The sequence below is a fragment of the Polypterus senegalus genome, chromosome 12 (assembly GCF_016835505.1).
Source record: "Polypterus senegalus isolate Bchr_013 chromosome 12, ASM1683550v1, whole genome shotgun sequence".
NCBI classification, from domain to species: domain Eukaryota; kingdom Metazoa; phylum Chordata; class Cladistia; order Polypteriformes; family Polypteridae; genus Polypterus; species Polypterus senegalus.
Genome location: NC_053165.1, coordinates 47,401,559 through 47,424,179, shown reverse-complemented (window position 1 = coordinate 47,424,179; position 22,621 = coordinate 47,401,559). Strand labels below are relative to the sequence as shown.

The 22,621-nt window shown below is 36.8% G+C and overlaps 1 protein-coding gene across 4 annotated transcripts in view; it reads right to left on the bottom strand.

The window, feature by feature from the left end:
- Positions 1 to 22,318, bottom strand: part of setd5 (SET domain containing 5) — a 99,917-nt gene extending 77,599 nt beyond the window's left edge. For 3 of the 4 annotated variants that reach the window (XM_039771092.1, XM_039771094.1, XM_039771095.1), the window contains exons 1-2: positions 21,519 to 22,318; positions 1,551 to 1,897 (exon numbers count right to left, since the gene is read on the bottom strand). The gene's annotated coding sequence lies outside the window, so the exon portion shown is untranslated. The remainder of the gene's footprint in view (positions 1 to 1,550; positions 1,898 to 21,518) is intronic. The other variant, XM_039771093.1, reaches the window with a different exon arrangement.
- Between the last annotated feature and the right edge of the window lie 303 nt (positions 22,319 to 22,621).

The following is a 22,621-nucleotide window of genomic DNA, read 5'->3' as shown; positions in this document are numbered from 1 at the left end:
CAGCATAGCTCTCAGGTGCGCACTGTTTATTACACTAAGTTTTAGTAAATTGGCTGCTTCTTTTGCAGAAACAGGCAAAGACTGACATTGCCTCAGTTTATCAAAGGATATTTTGAAAATGACATCACAGTACAGAAAAAGTGGAATGTTATCGACTAATTACTAGCAATATTGTTTAGATGTCCACATGACTAGTGAATTCTGGCCATCCACAAACAAGTTATGAAACTTACTCTGCACAAAATCTGCCTAGTCTGTGCGTGTGATTTTCCAAAGAGACCCTTCTGAAATTCAAGACGTGTGTGTTTATTTGTGCATCATTAGTTTGAGAGAGTGCCACCTTTGTAAAACATCAATTAGGCTTAATCGTGCAATAAGTATGGTGGCACTTTGGCCACATTGAAGAACAAAATAAATAAAATGTTTCTAAAGAAATAAAATGGAAAGAAACATGCAACATCAACAACAACGTAGTGTAGTGCAGGAGGCATTAAAAGTACCAATGTACCGCGATTTCCCATTTCATATTAGACAATAGCATCATCCAAATATCATCACCCTCATCATAATAGATGCCCACGCCAACTGCATGATCATCAAGAAATCTCTGTCAGCAGTGAGAATTAAACTGAATTCAACAAATTGTGCAATACCTTAACCGAATAAATGTAAGAACAATTCCACATTATTGGTCACCTTAATAGTAAGGAGATCATGGGTTCACATCCCAGAGCCTCCCTGTGTGGAGTGTGCTTCGAGTACTGAGAAAGGCCCTATATAAATGTAAAGTATTATTAATTATAGAACAAAAAGTAATGTCTGAAGAACCACAGACACAAGAAATGAATTACCAAGTTGTGTAGCGGACAGTCAAAATTTCAGGACCTTGCCTGTTTACATCTTGCCTGAAGAAGGGGCCTGAGTTGCCTCGAAAGCTTGCATATTGTAATCTTTTTAGTTAGCCGATAAAAAGTGTCATTTTACTTGACTTCTCACTATATTCACAATGGCTAACACGGTACAACACCCTAGTACATAAAATAAATACTAAAGCCAGTACAATAGTTGCAAAATAAATACATCATTCGCTCAAATATGTAATTCTACACTTCCAAAAACAAAACACATCTTCACTTAAAACATGCATTTTAATAAAGCAACAAAACATTCCATCACAACATCTATTATATTCTCATAATGTTTACTATTTTACTGAAAGAGGAGACTTTCTGAAAAGTGATGAGGTTTGCGAATGTATAATAAATGCATTTCACAACTGAATACTGTCTAAGCAAGACTAGACTTGATGATCACAGCATATCTAAAGTTAAAAATGTGCATTTAACAAAGGCACATTTCTAACATTTTATGAAGTACAAAAAAGCAAAACAAAAAAAGACAAAAAGTAAACCAAAAATCCTCAGAAAAAGGTGGAAATCCATACTGTTAAAACACAAAATAAAAACAGTAAAATATTCTGTAAATAAAACACATTTGGTTCCATACAATTACTACTAATCCCTCCAATAAAATCAAAATGATATATTTACCTTGGTTTTCTTTTGCTCTGATCTGCTGTTGTCTTTCTAAATGCACTGCTGCTATGACAAATTTGAATGATCCAGCCAAGTGGCATGGAAAAGTGAACTTTTCTTCAGGATGTTCATTTTTTTAAACTGGCATACAATGCATTTGTTTAATCCTTGGAAGACTAAGGCCTGTCACAATGTTCCAGTTTTGTTTGACAGAAAAAAGACACAACAATACAGCCCAAATCCTATGGAAGATTGCAGGGCCGCATCTATTGTTTCAATGGTGAGAAAGGTGACACATTCTTCTACCAGTGCTTGTCCCATTGGTGAAGGTCAGTCCATATGCATAAGTAGTATGTCAGGGTCTGAAGGAGTAGATTTAAAAAAAACACAAAGAAAAAAATTGGTAACATTTGCAAGGGGAACGAACAAAAATTTCGAATGTCAATTAAACAACTAAAGTCTACTGAACATTATTAAATCCAATGCCACAGAAGAAAATGTATAAATATAAATTTAAAAAGTACACTATGATCAGTGCAAACTAGGATATAACAGTAATCTATAAACATTCAATTATCTCTTATATCAATGAAGAATAATGAGAATATAATATAATGCAGTAAAGGGCTTTCACAGATAAAGTGCTTCCAACATTGGCTAAAGCAGTGGCACCAAAAGTGGTAATATCTTCCTTTTCACCACATCATAACTAATTATTTATTTACACAATCCACAGAGTAAAAATAGTATTAAAAGATTGACCTGGGGATTTCTCTTAGACAAAGACAGCTGTATCTTTTTAGGTTGACTGAACAATGATTAAATTGTTAATGTATGTTAAGCATTAAATTATAATTATGATTAACAAATGTAAAATACAATGCTTCAGAGAGTGCACACCACAAGTCCCAAATAAGACACTCTACTCAATACTAGAGAAAAGCTTTTGCTGCCAAGAATTTTCATGCACAAAGAACCAAAGGACGACAAGTGAAACAAAAACTGGTAGTTTATGTGACACAGTGAATTGCACACATTGTAGATCTCTCATCTCATTTTCAAACCTACTTATGAACAAAACAAAAAAAGTATAAGCTTCTACAAAAGTTATTAAAGACAATGCTTAACCAAACAAACAAGTACATTAAATGATTAAACTAAATTTGGTCTTATTGCTTGTGTTTGTGACAATAAATGGGACACAGGCCTGGTTATTATTCTCCAAACTCAGCTCAAAGTACAATATGGGGCTCGCATTACTTCCTACATTTTATCTTGTATGGATACTTTAGTTTACTACAGGCTGTCATCGCTAAGTTTTCTCTACTGTTTCAGTACACTGTCTTAGTAAATTCAATTACACATACACACTGTGAACTGTACATCATTCAGGAGCTGGTAAAACAAATGAGCAAATTCCCTTGATCTGGACCTCACATTCTTCTAATACAAAAACAAGAAATGATACTTCACGTAGCACCTTGCCCACTGCTGGTCTGTCTAAAGTAGGAGAAACCTGCGTAAATTTTCATAATTTTATCCACAGTTGCTAGGATAAATGACCTAATTCTTATTTTCAGCAGTTACAAAATCAATTTTAATATCCGTTTATTCACTCCAAAACCACCATGCTAATCATCAATCTTGTTTTGCAATATAGCAAATGTCAAGCTCTGCACATTGGGGCACCATCAAGAGGTTAAATGCAACAGTTTCCAAGTCAAATAAATATGTAGAAGGATCACAGCTATGTAATTTGATAAACCAAAAAAGGTTCAGGAAGCTGCACCAAAAATAAGTAAAATGTTCTTAAGTAAGGATTCCTTCTTAAAAGAATACTTCACCAGTAATGTATATTGTCTTATATGTTGCTTCCCCCATGTCAATTCTAATAATAGCTGAAAATGTTTTTTTTATCTCTTGTTTTCATGGAAAAAGGTGATATAAAGCTTGTTATAGAACGGACTTCTATGGCAAAAAAAGCTCTGGACAACAGCAAACAAAATTTAAAATATCCACAAAAACAAACAAACACAAAATTACATGTGTTGTATAATCCACAAGTCAAGTTAAACACTCATATGCTCAAAACATTCAAAACACATGCAATGTTTGCTATATTATTGTTAAATACTTCTTGAAAATCAGATCAGTGCAAAAAAACAGGACACATGTTCAAACTGAACTGTGCTATTCCTGAAATTTTTATTCAACAATATTTTAGCAAAAATGTATGTGCTTTACACATTGTGAGCATACAACTGGATGACTTAATATGTGGGCATGAGTAATGCAAGATTTCTTAATATGTGGGCATGAGTAATGCAAGATTTCTGTCATGGACAGTTCTGGGTTTATTTCCTAATATGTGAAGATTTTGCACAAGCTTTTTTAGGAGTTTACTCGGGGCATTTGTTTTTCACACACCATTCAAAAGACATGGTTACCAAATTTTTATTAACTAAAAATTGGCCCGGTTTCTGCAAATTTGACTGTGATTGTGCAATTGTACCTCGGGATTGATAACACGGACATTTGGAAGAAAGAATCCAGAAGGCATGCTGCTCAAGATAAAAGGTCCCCATCAGTGTCCAAGGCACACAGTCAGTAATATTACTCCACTGTCCAGAGCATGTGACCCATTAGTTACCAAAAGGCAACCACCAATGTCCATAATGCAGACTTTCCAGAGCAAACACCACTTGACTTACATAAGCACCACAAGGAACCTGAAAATAAGCAAGAGATTCTTGCTTCAGCAGACCTTCAGGTCTCCACATGTAGAGCTTAAGTCAAATTTGATTGACTGTTATCCTGCCCCTCGATCTGCCCAAATGTCTCTAGTCTGCAGTAATCCTTCCCGAGCTCCACTCTGCTGCAAGAGTGTGAAAAATGTTGAGCAAATCAAGCGACTAAAAATGTGCTATCCAAATGACTGTCCGGCTGAAGTCCTAAATCATGACTTTTAGGTTAAGGCCAGGAGAAATAAATGTTTTGCTTTGTTTAAAAAAAATACTTTGTTGTAATGACTTGAGTTTTACAGATAAAGTAGGCATTTTTATTAATGGTATTGTCTCTAATGTAATTTGACTTGTAAATAATTTTTGATGGCTATTTTGCAGATTATCTTATGAAATGTCTGAGGTCCTAGTTCAAATGTTAAAAGGGCTGAGCAAGAGACAATTGTTGCTCATGAGGCGCAATTGTAGTTAGCAGTCATATCAGCCACCAACCATCAATACAAAGCAGTAGATAAGACTGCTATTGAATTCAGAAGCACAAGTTCAATCCCATCTACAGACACAGTCAGAGTCAGGACATGTGGCTCTGGTTTATGCTTCCAGAGAAAATTCAGGAGCACAGACACTCATATTAGTCCAACTAACCGAAATATATTATTAAAGGATTTTGAGATTATTTCGGGTGCAAGGGCAAAAGTTTACATTGGCCCCATCTTGACAGATCTTCTGCCACAATTATAAAGCATGATGTGCCCCATTCAATTTATTCCCTGCTCAAACTTATTTCAAACCTAATTAATTTTGTTTGCGTTACTCCTCATGCTTTCTATAGAGTACCCTCACTATAACATTCAATCTAGCCCAGATTATATTACTGTTTCTCAATTGTGGATTTAAAAACTCTGATTCATGCCTGGACACAGCCTCCTTCAAAAAAAGACAAAAAAACAGTATGCAGTAAATCTGTGATTGTGTACTGGACAAATGGTAGTTTCTGAACAGCTTGCATGAAACCATACACCATTACAAAGTTTAAGTTGTGTCGCTATCCAAACATGAAACTAAGATGTACTTTAAATGTCTGCAACAATTCAATACAAAAGTAAAAAAAAAAAAAAAGCTGATAGCCTTTACTGAACGTATATATATTGTCACACATTTGCACATGGGAGGCGGCTAAAAGGCTCGAAAGATGGTAATTCCTGGTCAGATCAGTGGGTAGCAAAGTGCACTGATCTTTTACATTTTTTCCCAGCAGACCAAATGCGGGAAATTCCACCTGGGCCTTTGAATGTCACTTCCAGATCCACACCTGAAGATGTCACTTACTCCCTCCATTTATAAAACCCACCATGTCTGTACCAAACCTCTGTTCTGTTTTGGACTCTTGTCTGTAAAGACCATTTTATTGTAGCCTTTTTGATTTTGCAGCCATTTTTTTTTTAAGTATACGCGAGGCTGCCCCAAACCTCTTTGTGTGTCAAGACTCAATTATTTATCACAAACTATTATACATACATACACATGCTGTGGTTACTCTATTACTACATACGTAGCCACAACCCTGTAACAGGTAAAGCCGTTTTGAAAAATACTATGAGATGTGAGAAGTATGAAGGTTGTGTACAAATATTTCAGTATTCCCTTGTTGTCCAAAAGACATTCACAATATTTAAATCATGTTCTTTGAGGGTCTACACAATAATGAACAAATCGTGTGACTGCTTGATCAGTACAGGAGAATCAAGAGGAAATCTGGCTATGAAATCATACAATGGCCAAGACAATATACAAATGAAAAAAATACTTAAAAAGCATATCGTATTAAATTTAAGTGGACCCTTGAACACCCAATGTAGGCAATTAGTATTACCTTTGAAATTCAGCTATACAAAAGCTCAAACAAATGAGTTAAATAAGAAATAGCCTTCTCCGCATGCAATTGTAAGTTGGTAACAGCAGCAGCGTTGGAATATTTTGTTTCTTTATAATATTGGCTTCTTGTGTCTTCAAATAAAAATTGAAGGCAAGAAAGAACAATGCTGTATCAGTTTAATGTACTCCACAAAGCAATAATAGTAATATACACCATAGATTCTGCGTTCTGCAAAGTTTTAAATGCTGGAACACTAATCTCACAAATTTCTACACATCCCTAGTTTATCATAAAACTATTTTTTTAATCAGCATTTTCTCTGTTTAACAAAATGATTTTATCTTTGTTAGTTTTGCATTTTGAATACAATTACTATTACTGCACAGAACACTGAGGGGAAAATATATTTTTCTTATAAGCTATTTGAGTAAGATGGTATTTTTTCCAAACAAACCCACAGCCCAGAATAGAGCAATAAATGACATTCAGAGCAGGAGTGATTTTATGTATCATAATAGAAAATAAAATGATTTTCTGAAAAATATGTTGCAACTTGCAGTACCAACACTTCTAGATAAACCAAAAAATAAACTTGCTTACCATTTTGTTGGCAATTTTTTTTTTTTTTTTATATAAACCAAAGTGAACAGAAGGAAGAGTAAGCACAAAGGCATTGTTTCATGTTAACTGGTTTCTGGTAATGCACAAGATGTATCTACTAATGTAACAAAAGATCACAGTCTCCATCACTCCTTTATTCAGGAAATCTTACAAACAGAGAAGAGATAAACACATCCACTAACAATATCTCTTTCACTGCTTCAGCCATGACAAGAAGGAAAGCATCATTCCCAAAAAAATAAGGAGAAACCTACTATTTCGATAATTATGTTCTCTGTACTGTGACAAACCCATGAATATGACCAACATTCTCCAGCATATTGCGCTTGCTTATGTAAGACTTAAAGATGCAACTATAAAGCAGAAATGTTCACTCTAACCTCTAAAAAGGGAGCGACCACATTATAAATATACCAGAATAGAATGCCTTTTATCATCATTTCACAGATGTACAACACATTTTTTTAGTGTGTCCCCTAAACAGCACATATAACATGATAAAAACAGAAAGCATCAACAGATTCAACATGTACTCATGCATTTTAAACACCACAATTGCATTAATAGCTTAAATATTGCACTACCGTGGCTGTCCATTAGTCATTCCAGGATTTTAAATCAACTCAAGCTTGCAAATCGTTCGAATTATTGACCTGAAATTTGGTACACTTATACTATGTAATGTCTACTATCCGCTTTCATGGTGATGATTGACATCCAAGGTTATTCCTCTTTTTATTTTATTGTAGAATCAACTCTCAGCAGCGGCCAGTGGAACGGCTGTGCGGCGCATGTGTATGGACGCCATTCTCATCTCTACCACCTTCACCATCACTTACACTACCTCTTCATACCTTAAATTATTCTTGAGGCAGATTGAAGACTTAAGTGCTAGCTTAAGTGAAAAGTTAAAGAAAATGTGCTAAGTAATTGCAACACAAACACTGACTTAATAAGTTTTAACGCAAAAAGAAGTCGATGAAAGAAGTGAAGAAGCAGGCCGCTAGAGTGGCGAAAAGAAGAGCTGCTCAGGAAGCATCAAGTGCATCAACCTCTGAGCAAACACATGCTAAAACGTACAGAGAAAGAGTATGAAAACTTTAAATGCTCAAGTCAAGTGTATTCACTGCACGTTATCGTGCAGTGTGCCGTTACTGGTAAACCAATAAAACAATAAAACCAAAAAAACATTGAAAGTGAGAAAATGTAAATAGTGGAGTAGTTTCATTTTACAGTGATTGAAATGAATCTCCCAGATATTGCATATTTGTTCCATTGATGCCCACTGTAAAAGTGAAAGACATAAGATCAAAAGCAATTAGAAGCAGTAAACAGTTAATTAACAAAATGTAGTTCTCTGATGGTGCTTAGGTAGAAGCTTTTCCGTAGTCTGGAAGCGTGCGCCTTAATAGAACTATAACACCTTCCAGAAGTTAGCAGAGTGAAAAGGTGGTGGCATGGGTCACTAATGATTTTTTTTTTGGTCTCTCATAAACTTTTAAGTTCTATATACATCTTCCAGTAAAGGTAACTGCATGTTGGTAAATTTTTGTGCTGATTGGATGACTCTCTGATCACCTTGCTTATTTGCCAGCATACCATACCAGGAGTGCCACATTTAAGCATGCTTTCCCCAGAGCAGTGATCGGAGGACACAAACAGCTGCTTGGACAGGTTAACCTTCCTTGGCATCCAAGCAGAGCCAGTTTTGTGCCTTCTTCACTAGAGAAGCAATGTTAACAGACCATGTGAGGTCCTGGGAGATGTGTGTCAAGGAATTTAAAAGCTAGGCACTCTCTCCATTACGTCTCCTTTGAAGAATTGAGGAGCAAGTTCCTAGCCCTGCTTCCTGAAGCTGATAATCAGCTCTTTTGTTTTGGAGGTGTTGAGTGGCAAGTTTTTAATGAAGCACCAGTCAGACAGCTTGCTAACCACATCCCTATAGGCAAACTTACCATGGCTATGTATCAGTCCTACCATAGTGGTGTCATCTGGAAACTTGATTATTCTATTTGTGCTATGTATTGGTGTACATTTGTGGGCATATAAGGAATAAAGAAGGTGACTCCAAACGCAGCACAGTGGTGCTCCAATGCCAAGTGTCAAAAAAGCAATCTGTATTAACGTCATCTTTTGCTGACCTGTTGGCTCTGTAGGCAAATCGGTGCTGGTTAAAGGTGGGTGAAAGTGAAGATTTGATGTGCCTCGGGACTAGCTTCTCAAAGCATTTCATTATACTGTGGTTGAGAGCAGGTCTCTAGTCATTACAGCTGTGTATTACAGACTTCATTGGAACAGGCACAATGATGGCAGACTTAAAGTATATAACAAAGGAGGAGAAAAAGCACTGAAGTTCACAAAACTCAATGAAACAGCCATCAGTAATGCATAGTCATCAAGCCTCATCAGAATAACTGACAATTCCCTTGTTTACGCTTGTGTCTACAGAAAGTGTTAATCCCGAAAACAGTTTTTCCACAATTGGCTTATTGCAAACATGCTTAACGCAAGACATCTTCAGTACAACGAATTCATTACTGAACAAGTTTAACACTAGAATTACCAGAGCCAACAAAAAAACTTGTAATTCCTTCCCACCTTAAATCCCTTCGCACCTTTCCGTCAGCGTCTTTTGTCTTCTAAATGTGTTGATAAGCAGCAAGCAGCCTGCTATACCATCCCCCTACCGCCCTCAGAACAGGCAAGAAGTTCTCCCTGTTACTGCCTTGATTGATTATCTGGGAGTGAGCTACCCAGAATTGTAAGGGGAAATAATTTGATGTGTGTTTTGTGTTTAGATAGATAGATAGAGTTTACAACAATCTATGTAAACACATCATTAAAACAAACATTTTTCATGTTTAAGTAATAAATAACAAAATGTAGACATGAAATGTATAATGTATGAAAGCTGATGACGAAATATCAAACAATTTCACAAAAGGTGCAAGTATGATACGACATCTTCTGTTGTGCTGTGTTAGAACTGCCAACTTATGATCTGGAGGTCATGAGTTCGAAACCAGCTCCCAGGCAAATTTACCATTTAGACTGGTGAACTGCTCTTATTGTTAATATTATACAATAAGAACATAAATTTGATTTGTGTCTGTAGCAGCCGCTGTAAATGTATAGTACTTGTAAAAAATAGCATTTTTTTTTTCACTTTTACTCTCTCAGTCACGATCACGATACACCATACCAACCCCCTCCACCCCAGATCTGACGCAGTTACTTTTTATCTAAAACTGGGAATAACTGTAGATGTGAGGGGTGTTTTGAGACAATGGAACTGGAAATTCTCTGATCTGGAGAGATAAAAGCTGACACACAAATGCTGGTGAATCTGCCTTCTTTGTATCTCACCATCACTTGATTTTTTTTTTTATTATTCAGTTTTATTGAGTGTCCCTGCTCAAGCTGAATTAATATGTGCCTTATGGTCCATGATGTCAAAGCTGCGCTAAAAAAACAGACATGGGTATATATGGAATATCTCATTTTATGACATGTATAGCACATTTCGGAAAACATTGTGGCACCGATGCAACATTACTCATATTATTTGTATTCATTCACATAATATCTTGCACTTGCAATCAGTGATCGCGTTGTTTTTTTTTTCTATCTTGCCAGTGTCCACTTTTGGGTGTATGGGGTTGTTTCTTTTGTACTCTAGGACATGCAGAGGAAAGAAAAGTACAGAGAGGTCAGTTCCGCACTATAGGCAATCATCAGATTCAAATGTTAACAGTTCACATACAACCAAGGGCCGTCCTTTCTACATTTAGAACAACCCTATGCACCGAAAAGTGGACACTGGCAAGACTGGAAAAAAAAAAAACACAATGCGTTCACTGATTACAAGAGCAAAATGTTATGCAAATGAATACGAATAATATGAATAATGTTGCATCAGTGCCACAATGTTTTCCGAAATGTACTATACATGTCATAAAATTAGTTATTCCAAATATCATATATACCTATGTCTCTGTTTTTTGTCAGTGTGGCTTTGACATCATGGACCATAAGGCGCATACTAATTCAGCGTGAGCAGGTACACTCAATAAAACTGAATAAAAAAAAAACAAATCAAGTGATGGTGAGATACGAAGGCGGCAGATTCATCAGCATTTGTGTGTCAGCTTTTATCCCTCCAGATCAGAGAATTTTCAGTTCCATTGTCTCAAAACACCACTCACATCTACAGTTATTCCCAGTTTTAGATAAAAAGTAACCACATCAGATCTGGGGCAAGGGGGTTAGGGTGAGGGAGGTTTTGCAGTATCATAAATTTACACTGGCTGTTACAGACACAAATCAAATGTATGTTTTAATTGTATAATATTAACAATAAGAATAGCTCACTAGTCTAAATGGTAAATTTGCCCAGAAGCTGGTCTCGAACTCACGACCTCCAGATTATAAGTCAACAGTTCTAACCACAGCACCACGGAAGCTGTCGTATCATACTTGCACCTTTTGTGAAAGTGTTTATTTGATACAAGGCCATCAGCCTTCAAATATTATACAGTTCATGTCTACATTTTGTTATTTATTACTAAAACATGAAAAACATTTCTGTTTTAACAAAATGTTTACATAGATTGTTGTAGACACAAAACATACATCAAATTATTTCCTCTTACAATTCTGGGTAGCTCACTCTCAGATAATCAGTCAAGGCAAGACCTAGGAGAAGTTCTTACCCGTTTCGAGGTGGGGAGGGGGCAGGGGGATGGGGGTTGGTTGGGTGGCATAGCAGGCTGCTTGCTGCTTATCGACACATTTAAAGACAAAAGAACAAAAGACGCTGACGGGGAGGTGCGAAGGGATTTAAGGTGGGGTGGAATTACAAGTTTTTTTCGTTGGCTCTGGTAAGTGTTTAGTGTTAAGCCACTAAACTTTGAAGTAATTGTAAATGTTTATTAATAGTGGTTTAAGCTGTGGAAATATGGCTAAAATTATGTTTGCTGCTTTAAAGACTTATAGGATGATAAAAAAAATGAGCAGTACAGCATTGTTATATTTATGTGCCTCCATCCCAATGAAAGCACTACCTTTTTGTGCAGTGTGCCTCTTTCTAGAGGTAGGGCATTAACGAAGTTTAACTCTACATAAAACTCATATCTTCCACAGTAACATGAAAAATGACATTTGCAAAGGCACTGAAAGAAGTGTGCTCTGACATGTGAGTTCACTATAGAAGCATTTTTTGTACGTTTTTCTATTCTTACAGCTATGCATGATGAAAACGAATAATTTGAAATGCAGGCCTTTCCACACTTTCAAATTTACTAAACCTCAGACAGAAGGCAAGGATTTTTACTTGATTTAAAAAAAGAATAATTTTACCAACACAACTCAAAAAAAAGGCAGAGTAGAGTGGTGGATCTGAGGCTAGAGATCTACACCAGCAATCGAAGGTTGCCAGTTCGAATCCTGTAAATGCCATAAGTGATTCCACTCCACTGGGCCCTTGAGCAAGGCCCTTAACCTGCAATTGTTCCGTTTTGAGTATGATGTTAACCTGCACCTAGCCCTACAAGTAGGTCATCCAACTTGCAGGAAAAACTCAGAGGTTGGTGGCAGGATTGGCATTTCAACCACTGTAAAAAAAAACCTCACACTTATCGATTCCATTTGAAGTAGTGCAGTGCTGTGGTGTCACCCATTGCATGGCTGCGCTCGGGTTCTAATTTGGGATCCTGAGGTGGTGCATTGTGTGGTGGGTGCAGCAACGTGCCGTTACCAAACTGTCTCTCCTTAAGTTAAAATGATGAAATCAAGCTTATAGTGAAGCCACAAAATATTTTTTAAAAAGAAGACAAATCAAAAAATAAATAAATATGGTACAAGTGTTATTTTATTTTATTTAATACCTTTGTTTAGCCTGATCCTGATAAACTATATGTGGTTGGCCACAGAACACTTGTATACCTTTCAGGTTCCAGACCACAAGGCTTTTATGCATGAACATTAGTGCCCTAGGAACACAGGTATGCATGAAGATAACAATCCCAGTAAAGTCCTAGATATATATATCTCCATGGAATTTACCTGGTTGTATATGATTGGGGTATATATACTTTATACTCATTCTTTGTTCACATCAAGACATTCCTCTCTTCTGTTTGTGCAGTGCAAAACACATACATCCCCTGTTTACCTACAGATGTTTTGCTTGTATTGTATTTCAGGGTGAGCTCACCCCTTCAACTTAAGACAATATCAAACCTATTTGACTTTGCCGGAGTGAGGTGCAGACTAGCCAGACTGAGCTGCTTGGGATGTCAAACCACATGACTGGAGTCGGCATAACACCCCACAGATGAAGTTTCCTGAGCTGCCTCGAAAGCTTGCACATTGTAATCTTTTTAGTTAGCCAATAAAATATTGTCATTTTACTCGACTTCTCGCTACATCCATAATGGCAAACACTGTACAACACCCTAATACTCCTTCCTGTTAAGCATGTTAGTCTTGGATCTTCTTCATAAACAACTTAAACACTTCATACTTCTGCAGCTTTTTAAAAATATGTATTGTAGTTATCATTTGTTGTTGAATGTCATAGTGCATACATTTTGGTAAGAAACAAGTACTACATAATTTAAATGGTAATCCATATTTATAATAACACCTTAGGAATTATGAATGTCTAGCTGATACACTGGGAAAAAAACCTCTATAAATATAGTAAATGTATGTTTTAACAGCAAAGAAAGCTGTAGTGCAATTAATGATCTAAATTTATTAAAACCTTACATTTAAGCAGTGTTTAATTGCCAATATCAATTTATTGATTTGTAACATTATACATTAGGCCAGATAAAGTTTAACTGTTAATTTCTGCAATTAATGAAGCCTGTTTTGATGCATCCATGGCCAACCATGAGGCAAATGCCTCGAGCAATGCTTTGGTCCGGGTACATTTTGATGGGTTCCCACTCCCCCCCACATTACTAAACAATACAATACTATAATGATCAGGCTGGAAATGCAAAGTGTGGTGTGGCTGGACACTGTACTGAGCACTGTGCTTTCAGAAGGCACAGGGCATTATACAAATGAAACATCTGATTGAGAGGAAGAAGAAAAAATGGCAAAAGGAATGCAAGAGACGGGTTCGAGTATGGAAGGTGCTTGTGCACTTTTGCTTGGTATTGGTGACGCAGCACAGGAGTCACACGGAGCAGCTGTGGCACGGGCAAGGATGAGGAGCAGCACAGTATGTACAAACAGCACAGAGTGAACAACTGAAGAGTGGGGAGCAACAGTGAAACAGCAGCGTGCTTCTGGGCTGGAACACTGAAGCGAAAGACAATACAGAGGGGTTAGACGAGTCTGAGTACAATCAAAGCTAAGGTGATTACAAAGCTGCTTTTATGTTGGCTTCTCCAGGTAGTCCTATCCTTCTCAGACAGGTTTCGACCACCTGTGAAGCGCGTCTCTCTCAGGGAAAGACCCAGGCGCATTACACTGTTTTTTCCATGGTGCACCAGTTAAAAAACATGTGTAGAGTATAAGATCAAGCAATTATGTAATACTCATGACAGGTCTATAACAAAGCATGATTATTCACACAGATGTAACTATCACAGTAAAATGCAACAATCAACAGCACAGCTCCTTTCTCATATTCTAACTTGTTAGAATAAGACCACCAGAAAACTTCAATTTTTAAAAAAGTATGAGAATTGCAGGAAAGAATTTGCTTTGAGGGCAAGGGAAGATCATGTTATTGCCTAAAGGCAGTGTCAGTTGTCTCTCTTGAAACAACTCATAGCAAGTTTCACATGGAAAGCATATGAGATTAAAGTACTGCAGCTGCTAAAATCTTATCACTTCTCTGTGGCTGGAGCTCTCACTTTAAGTGAATTGCAGTGCTTAACTAATTACAAGATTGCTTCAATTTTCCCACTGATTCCAAGACACATATTACAACACACATGCAGGCTAAGATAAGGAACAATTTCGCAGCCAATCAATGTAAAAGAACTCTTGAATAAGAATAGGAGCTCTACACAAAAGTAAATAAACACATATCATAGACAACTTGGATGCAGTGTACCCTCTTTGACAAATCAGTGATTCAATACATTAATTACATTCACTTCAAGATTCGATGCAACAATCCATTAAAACTGGGACCATATACCCCAAACTCTCTTTAGATAAATATTGTCAGACTCATTAAATCCAATTCAGGGTTACATTATGTTTCTGAAGAAAACAGAAATCATTCAAAACAAATTTCCTCATGTATCTGGGATCACTGCAGAGCAGGACATTTCTTACAATGAGCATGCTATTTTTGAGTAGAGTATTAAATCTTTAACAAAAATTACAACCTAAAATGATACTATTTTAATTAAATGATCCATTTATACTTTGATAATAACAAACATGGAAAGTCAATTAAATAATTAAAATGGGTAAATTTTATAGGGTGTCACCCATTGCATGGCTACACTCGGGTCCTAATCTGGGATCCCGAGTTGGTTTATTGTGTGGTGGGTGCAGCAATGCACGTTCTCCTAACCTAACCAAAGTAATATTTCAACTGGCCTATGGCCCAGGACTGTATAAGGTAGGATAACACTGAAGGTGAGGAATCACACATTGTAGGACTCATGATCCTTACACATCATAATTTAAAATACAAACTTTTTCTTCAGTTGCTGTGGTTTTATTAAAGGGCAGTGTGTGCAAAGCAATGTGTATAAACATGTCCATGAATCTGAAATTTTACTAAACACTCCGAAATCCCTAGTAGGAGATGGCAATCTTAAGAAGCCTCTAAATCCACGTCAATGTAGCCACGGAAAAGAAAACTACATCCCCAACATTATGAAGTCATGGAAATAGGTAACAATTTTGTGTAAGGTTTCCCAAGAATACTTAAAGTCATGTTACTAAACATATTTGGCCAAAAGAAAAAAGACATCTCATTGGAAGACAGGGGCAGTTTCTGTGAGGGTAAAATAGTGAAGAAGCCAAATGCCATAGTTCGAGATAATGCTAACTCTCTATGAGGCAAAACACCTCTAAAATGCAATTCTTTGTGGAAAAGAAACTGGATTTTCAGTATATATCACTTTATTATAACAATATAAATATTATAAAATCAATTTATTAGATATACATATATTATGTGTGTGCTGAAAAGTGGGTGCTAGATGACGTTTTAAAATGAACCATTGCTCCATCATTACTGTCTCTGTTTAAGCCAAGCTAAAATCCACACTGTTCTGCATTCTAATGGAAATGTGCCAACTTACAGCTCCTTAGATTCAAATGAATCTCTTTACAAAACATTTCAGGTCCAAAGATTCTTGCGGCTGATATTTTTTAAACTACAGTATGTGCATCTTTTTCCTTACTAAATGTTAATTTACAATATAAGCAAAGTTCACAAAATAAATAGAACAGCATGCTTACATATATTTCCGACATATTTTACTATTAATAATTTCCAAGTAAGGCAAAATGGTTTAATTTGTAGAAAAAACAGCAAATAAAATGTACATTTTGCTAACAATAAAACAAATAATTAAGAATTATTAGTACAAAGAATCTACAAATTGAACACTATCAAAAACAAGTATGAAATCATTAGAGTATCTTACATTTCCTCTATACCATAAAGCAAACTACAGCAGGAAATAAGACTACGAAGCCATTTTCAGGCTTGACTGTTTGTTTAGTTAAGCCAGTCATCTATGCAATTCTCCTGAACAAGAGGCTAGATTATGCAGACTGCAAGCAGCTAATGCCATAAACAGCCACAGAAACTGCATACCAAATATTTTTCCTCTTTCTTTGCCCAAAGCAAACTAGAAGGAGATTAAAATGAAAGTCTTTAAATATTTAAAAGTATTCTTAAACTAACAAAAATAGTTGCAACATATATTACTACTTTTAAAGCTCCAGACACAGCAGGTAACAACCCTAAATTACAACCAAAAACTCAACTGGTAAAACTGTGCACATTTCCTCACTATCGCCCAGTCTGAAAGCACACTATATAGATTTAGAACACTATCCAAAAATAATAAGTGACTATGTAAACTGAAATGAATTAATTTAATTTGAAATAGAGCTCCTAAAAGCAAATTCTGAAATCTACAAACTTACTAAATAAGTCAATGGAGAATGCATATTTCCTGCAGTTAAAAAGCAAATTAAATGTATATGCAACTTCCTACATCCTATCAATAAAGTAATACTTCACGAAAAATATTACAAATCAACACAAATTCTGTGGTATTCACACAAATCTTTCCAACAGAACAGATGTAAAGGTCTTACCTATGCAGACGTAATACTACAAATAAACATTTACACCCTCATCAGCAACACTCAGATACAGGGAAAAAAACCGGACGTTCCCTGTATATCACACTATGGGCGCCACTTTGAAATATAGGAACATGGTGTCAACAAGCACGAAACACAGTAAGAATAAATTACTTGTAAGAAATGCACAGAACTGGTTACTCCAACCTTTAAGAAACCAAAAAACTCAAAATTTGAAAACACACCTTTACTGCTAAGATTAGGATTATGAAATTTTAAGAAAATGACAATTTGCCTATGAAAAAAGTAACATTGGTCATTTAAGTCTCAGCCAATAGAAATATTTTTTATAACTATGCATATTATTCATTTATTTTCCAAACCCACTTATTTTAATACATTATTCATGGAGAAGGGTTTATGGCACTGACTTATCATAATAGCCAGTTCTAAAGTGAGTACCAGTCTATTACACGGCACATCAAGACAGCCAATTAATCTAAAATGAACATTTTTAAGAAATAGGAGGAAACTCATACCGACATCAGGAGAACACATAGACTCCATATAGTATTTGAACCCAGCACTAAGCAGAGCTAGAAGGTAGCAATACTAATAAAGTATCACCTTGTTGTTCTAATTCTAAGTCCCCCATGCTTATTACAACCTAATGCAATTATAGTACTGCTCTTAATACAACTAGATTTAAAACAGCCTCTGCGTATTACAAGAACAGCAAGCAATATCCCATTTGCTCAAAAGCACAACAATAATCAACGAATATTAATCAAAATCTTAACTACAGACTACTACTTTGAAAAAGAAAACACTACTTTGAAAAGAAAACTATTGAAAATCATTTGATCAATACTTTGGAATCTAACATTAATAAAATAATGCAGGCTGAAGACCTAGTTATATAAAGGGAAAATCCTCAGATGAAAGCATACATTATGCAGAGTAATAAAATTATTTCATAAAACTGCAAATACTATAAATACCTGGCAGACTAACAACGGATTATGTAGGCAATAGCCCTTTTCAATAATAAAATAACATACTCATAATATTTTGTTGTCAAATTACATTTCAGTAGCAAGGTAATTTACCATATTATGTGAAGTATGCTAGAACCTTTGGATTAAAAGGCAGATCTGCTGCTTAAAACATCATCCATCTTAAAGAGATGTAATTCTAAGACTCAAATATTCACTGTTCAGATAGCTATTTCATCACTGTAGTAGTAACACCATGCATTACATACATCTCCAAAAATAAATTTCTGCCACGACATTTAAACATGAGGACAAATACAAGAAATGAGGACTGACATTGTATTTAGCTGCACTTCTCCAGAGCTCCTACAGTGTACAATATATCTGCTTAAAATCTTTTTCAGATTTCCTGGATATTTACCACTGATCATTCAAATCTGAACCAAATTGTTATCATTATGTAAAATCTAATACTGATACAGATTTTGCAGTAACTGAAACAAACTACTGCTGCATGCATGATTCTGATATATTCATAAACAAGCTGTGCATATTCCAAAAGCTTATATATGTAAACTGTGAAAAATCTAGATCTACAATGCAGATTACCCATAAGCTGTTTCTCTTTTTGTGCTTGTCTTTTAAACAGTCAAGCCTGAACTCCTTGTATGGTTTTTTCTATTTTTTTGTTAACTTTCACAAACAGCCCTCTTCCAAGACAGTCATATCCAAAGGGATGGGGGAGGGGGTGTACATTCCATACAAGCAGAGATTTGGCTGAAATGGTATTCCTTACCAAATGTACAACACTAGAAATGAGATGCATTACATTCTAAATGCAACTCTTTCAAAATGTAAGAGATAAGAGGCAATAATGGAGACCGAGACTCATCATAGGTCTGCAGCTTGCTCAGATTAGTAGGTCAGTCTCCAATTTCAAGCACCATATTCTGATAATGCCTATAAAAAGAGGCATTGTGTTTACTAAAGACGTTCAGTGTAACAAAGCTCTCAATTCTGTTGCAATATACCTTACTGCCAGATAATGTAATATTACAGACATCAAAGAAACTTATGTCCAGCATTTATTTTATTCAAGTTATAAAAAGCAGAGGTGCAAAAGTACTGGATTGTAAACTGCCTTGGAAGGGATAATTTAAAGAAAGAAACAAGCTGCAGGAATAAAGGTGTACATGAATTACTCAAATTACACACACTGGACAAGAAAAAACTATTTGAAATGCAATTTAATTAGCAGCCTAAATTACTGCATTATTCTGTTTAAAACAAATTAGCACAAGCAAGAAGGGGTTCCACTAATAAGAACACCAGCAGGACTGAGGATCAAACATATAGAATTTACAATCTAACATTACAAAAATGGTTATGTAATGGCATAAATGGGGGTCTTTAAGATACCAAAACTTATATTCAGTGAAGCTGTGGAAATGCACCTTGCCAAAAGATACATAAACATCAACCCCACAAAAAAAGTGCTACAGGGATGAGGCGAAATGTATCGGTCGTTTTAGAGGAGTTATTCTCCCGTATGAACATGTTTTTTTGTGAACCGCTCATGTCTTCGTTTTTTTTTTTTTAATTGTTTGATTTTTTTTTTTACTAGATGCTTAAGGTTAATAGGAAAGGAAAAAGGACCCGCCTGCCCCTCTCCAATGCAGGCTAATTAGCATATGACCGTTACCTTGATTACGAATGGCTGGTCTGTCTTGGTTTACTTGTTAATTTTGGGGCAAAATACAGCCTCAGTAATGATAAATGTAAAAGCTCTGCCCAAAGACGCAAATGCAATAATGGCTCAGCGGAAGTGTGGAGAGGCATACAATGCATACAATTTACATGGCCGCCCATACCATCCCCATCCCCCACCCCAATCAGAGCCGCAGATGAGAAATAAAATAAACTTCCTCTTCATCTCTTCGACTGCCCAGCCCCCACCATCATCAGTTACTTCTTGTAATAAAATGCTGTACACGTTTACAATAAGAGGTTTTCAAATGGGTGGGTCTGGGGGCTGGGGTGGTTCGAAACTCCTTTCCTATCCTTTATTGAGAGTAAACGTCGCCGCACTCGACTCCTATGCATTTGTTTACATCCTGCGGTTAAGGAGCAGAGAAAGCAAAAGGCGAATCAAGCGATTTCCAACAAATGATCACATTGAATTGCAATATTCTGGGAGGGCTTTTGACAGATTGAGGAGAATTACTGGGGGGAAAAAACAGATCTGTATTTAAAGGCAGTATACATGGCTGACGTTACATAAACGATCGTTCAAACAACCTACTGAGCAAACATGTATATTATAATCATAAAATGGTCTAGACCTAAAACACTCACAAATGAGAAACATTAATGCTACAATAACCAATAATGCAACTAACGCACACGGAATCTGTTTGGCACATGTAATTTGAGGAATTCCTACAGCAGGTAAGAAACTGATTCCACGTTGTAAGAGGCGGCCAGGTTTTGTGAAACGTGCCCTATAAAATTTAGAATTGTGGAGACACGTCTAGATCCAGTTGGCTCTGCAGTGCTGCCACAGGCCTGACCTCCACCTCCACCTCCACACAGCACCCCCCATCTCACTTGTTGTTGAAATAAAAATGGAGGCTAAAAAAGGAAACAGGAGCTCCGACAAATGCCACCCAGTCTCCCTGGTGTTACCTTTTGTGCTATTCCTCTTTTTGTGTGTGTGTGTGTTACATGCAAGCTTTTAATGTGCACGAACACAACGATTCCATCACAGCTCAAAACTAAACCCCCTCCCCGTTTTTTTTTTTTTTTTTAAGTTTCTTCGTCGGCTTCTGCGAATTCTTTACTTTTGTATAATTGCTCTTTTCCCCATTATGTCCCCAGACTGTAGAACTGATAATCTTTTTGATGCAAAGCTCTTAACAACACATATTGGGTGAGGCACGGTTTGGTATTAATTAAGTGTACAGAGAAAGGGGGAAACCGTGGGGGCCACATAAAGTCCAAATGATCGTAAAATTAAAAGTTATACCAGTTATTATTGAATATGCTATAGTGCAAGCTACGATGACATAAGAGTTGGGGTTTTTGGACCCATTAGAACAGAACAGCATGTGCATGACACTTTATGACATACTAGAATCCCACTTTTTTTAAGGTAAAACGGATTTTAATTTTTAACTGATAAAAACTAGTTTTACATAGTTCATAATACACTGGAGAGGGAATTAAACAAATATGAGGCTGCTTACAGTGCCATTCCTTCTTATCAAACTCATAACTTACAGATAATTCCAAAAAGCTAACAAAATATCCGACACTTCCAATATAGATACATTTTGGCGATTTTTGACGGGGATGGTTGTTGTTATTATCGCTCCCCTCCCCCTCTCCCAGTGAATCTATATCTTTAAAACATAAGTAATACAATTCATATTTTGTAGCAACTCACCTGTTCTGCACTCTTGTCCCAATTACCCGTTTAATTCCATTTTTTCAGACTGTACTCTTCCTTGCCCAAATGCAAACAAAACCTTCAAAGTTGGTCGCAGAGTGTAGGCCTTTCTCAGCCGCCACGGTGTTTCCTGAACACAATAAGGGGAAGAGCGAACCCTTCGCGTCCCGTGCAGTTGGACTCCCCCTTTTATGAAATTTCCCTCAAAGCGGGAGGCATGAAAAAGTTTTCTTTACAGTCCTACTGTGGAAAAAGCATCCAGACGCCACTTTAGCTTGAGCCAGCGATGTTTATGTCCATTTATAATGGTGTTAATATGATTTATAACCGATGTTTATAGGGGAAGACGTACTGGTCTATGTGGAGTTACAGACTCTGATTCTCTGTGAAGCTCCTCCAAGATTCGCAATGCAGCCCATCCCCCCCTCCTAACCGGCACAGACCGCGGGACCCAGCAATCCTGACACACAACCAATGCGCGGGTTCTCCCGGGCGTGCTAGCACGGGCAGTCAGAGAGGCGGGTTCGGGACCCGACACATCCGCCCCTTGGCGGATTAGGATTGGCATAATTTACACGTCTATCAAACACCGAAGGCGGCTTGTCCTTTGGCGGTGAAGGTGTGCAGGTGTGAAAATAAATAGAAAGTCAAAGGCATGGCATGGCACTGGCTCGGGGGTGGGAAGAGGGGGACGAAAAGAAGCTCGATCAACATCAAAGTTATCACCGTGGATCGCCGGGTTGGCGCAACAGTCAAAACCAGGTTTAATACTGCCCAGTCGAGGCCGTCATTGAGCATTTGCGATGTGTCAACCGAAAATGGGATTATTGCTTAGACGTTACAAGTATACAATACACGATGAAGGCGAATCCAACACGCTCTCCCATTTGGTTGCTAATTGTGATATAACTCCCGCCCACGACGGGTTTTCCACATCATCGAAGCAGGAGCCATTTCCCAGTCCCCAATTATAATTTGCCTCGCCCCCTCCTGTCATTGTGATTGGAGAAAAAGATTGTCGATCATGGTAAGTGTGTCAACGTGATTGGTAAAGCGTAACAGTTAGGCCTTAAGGGTTGTCTCACGGTGGAGTGATAATT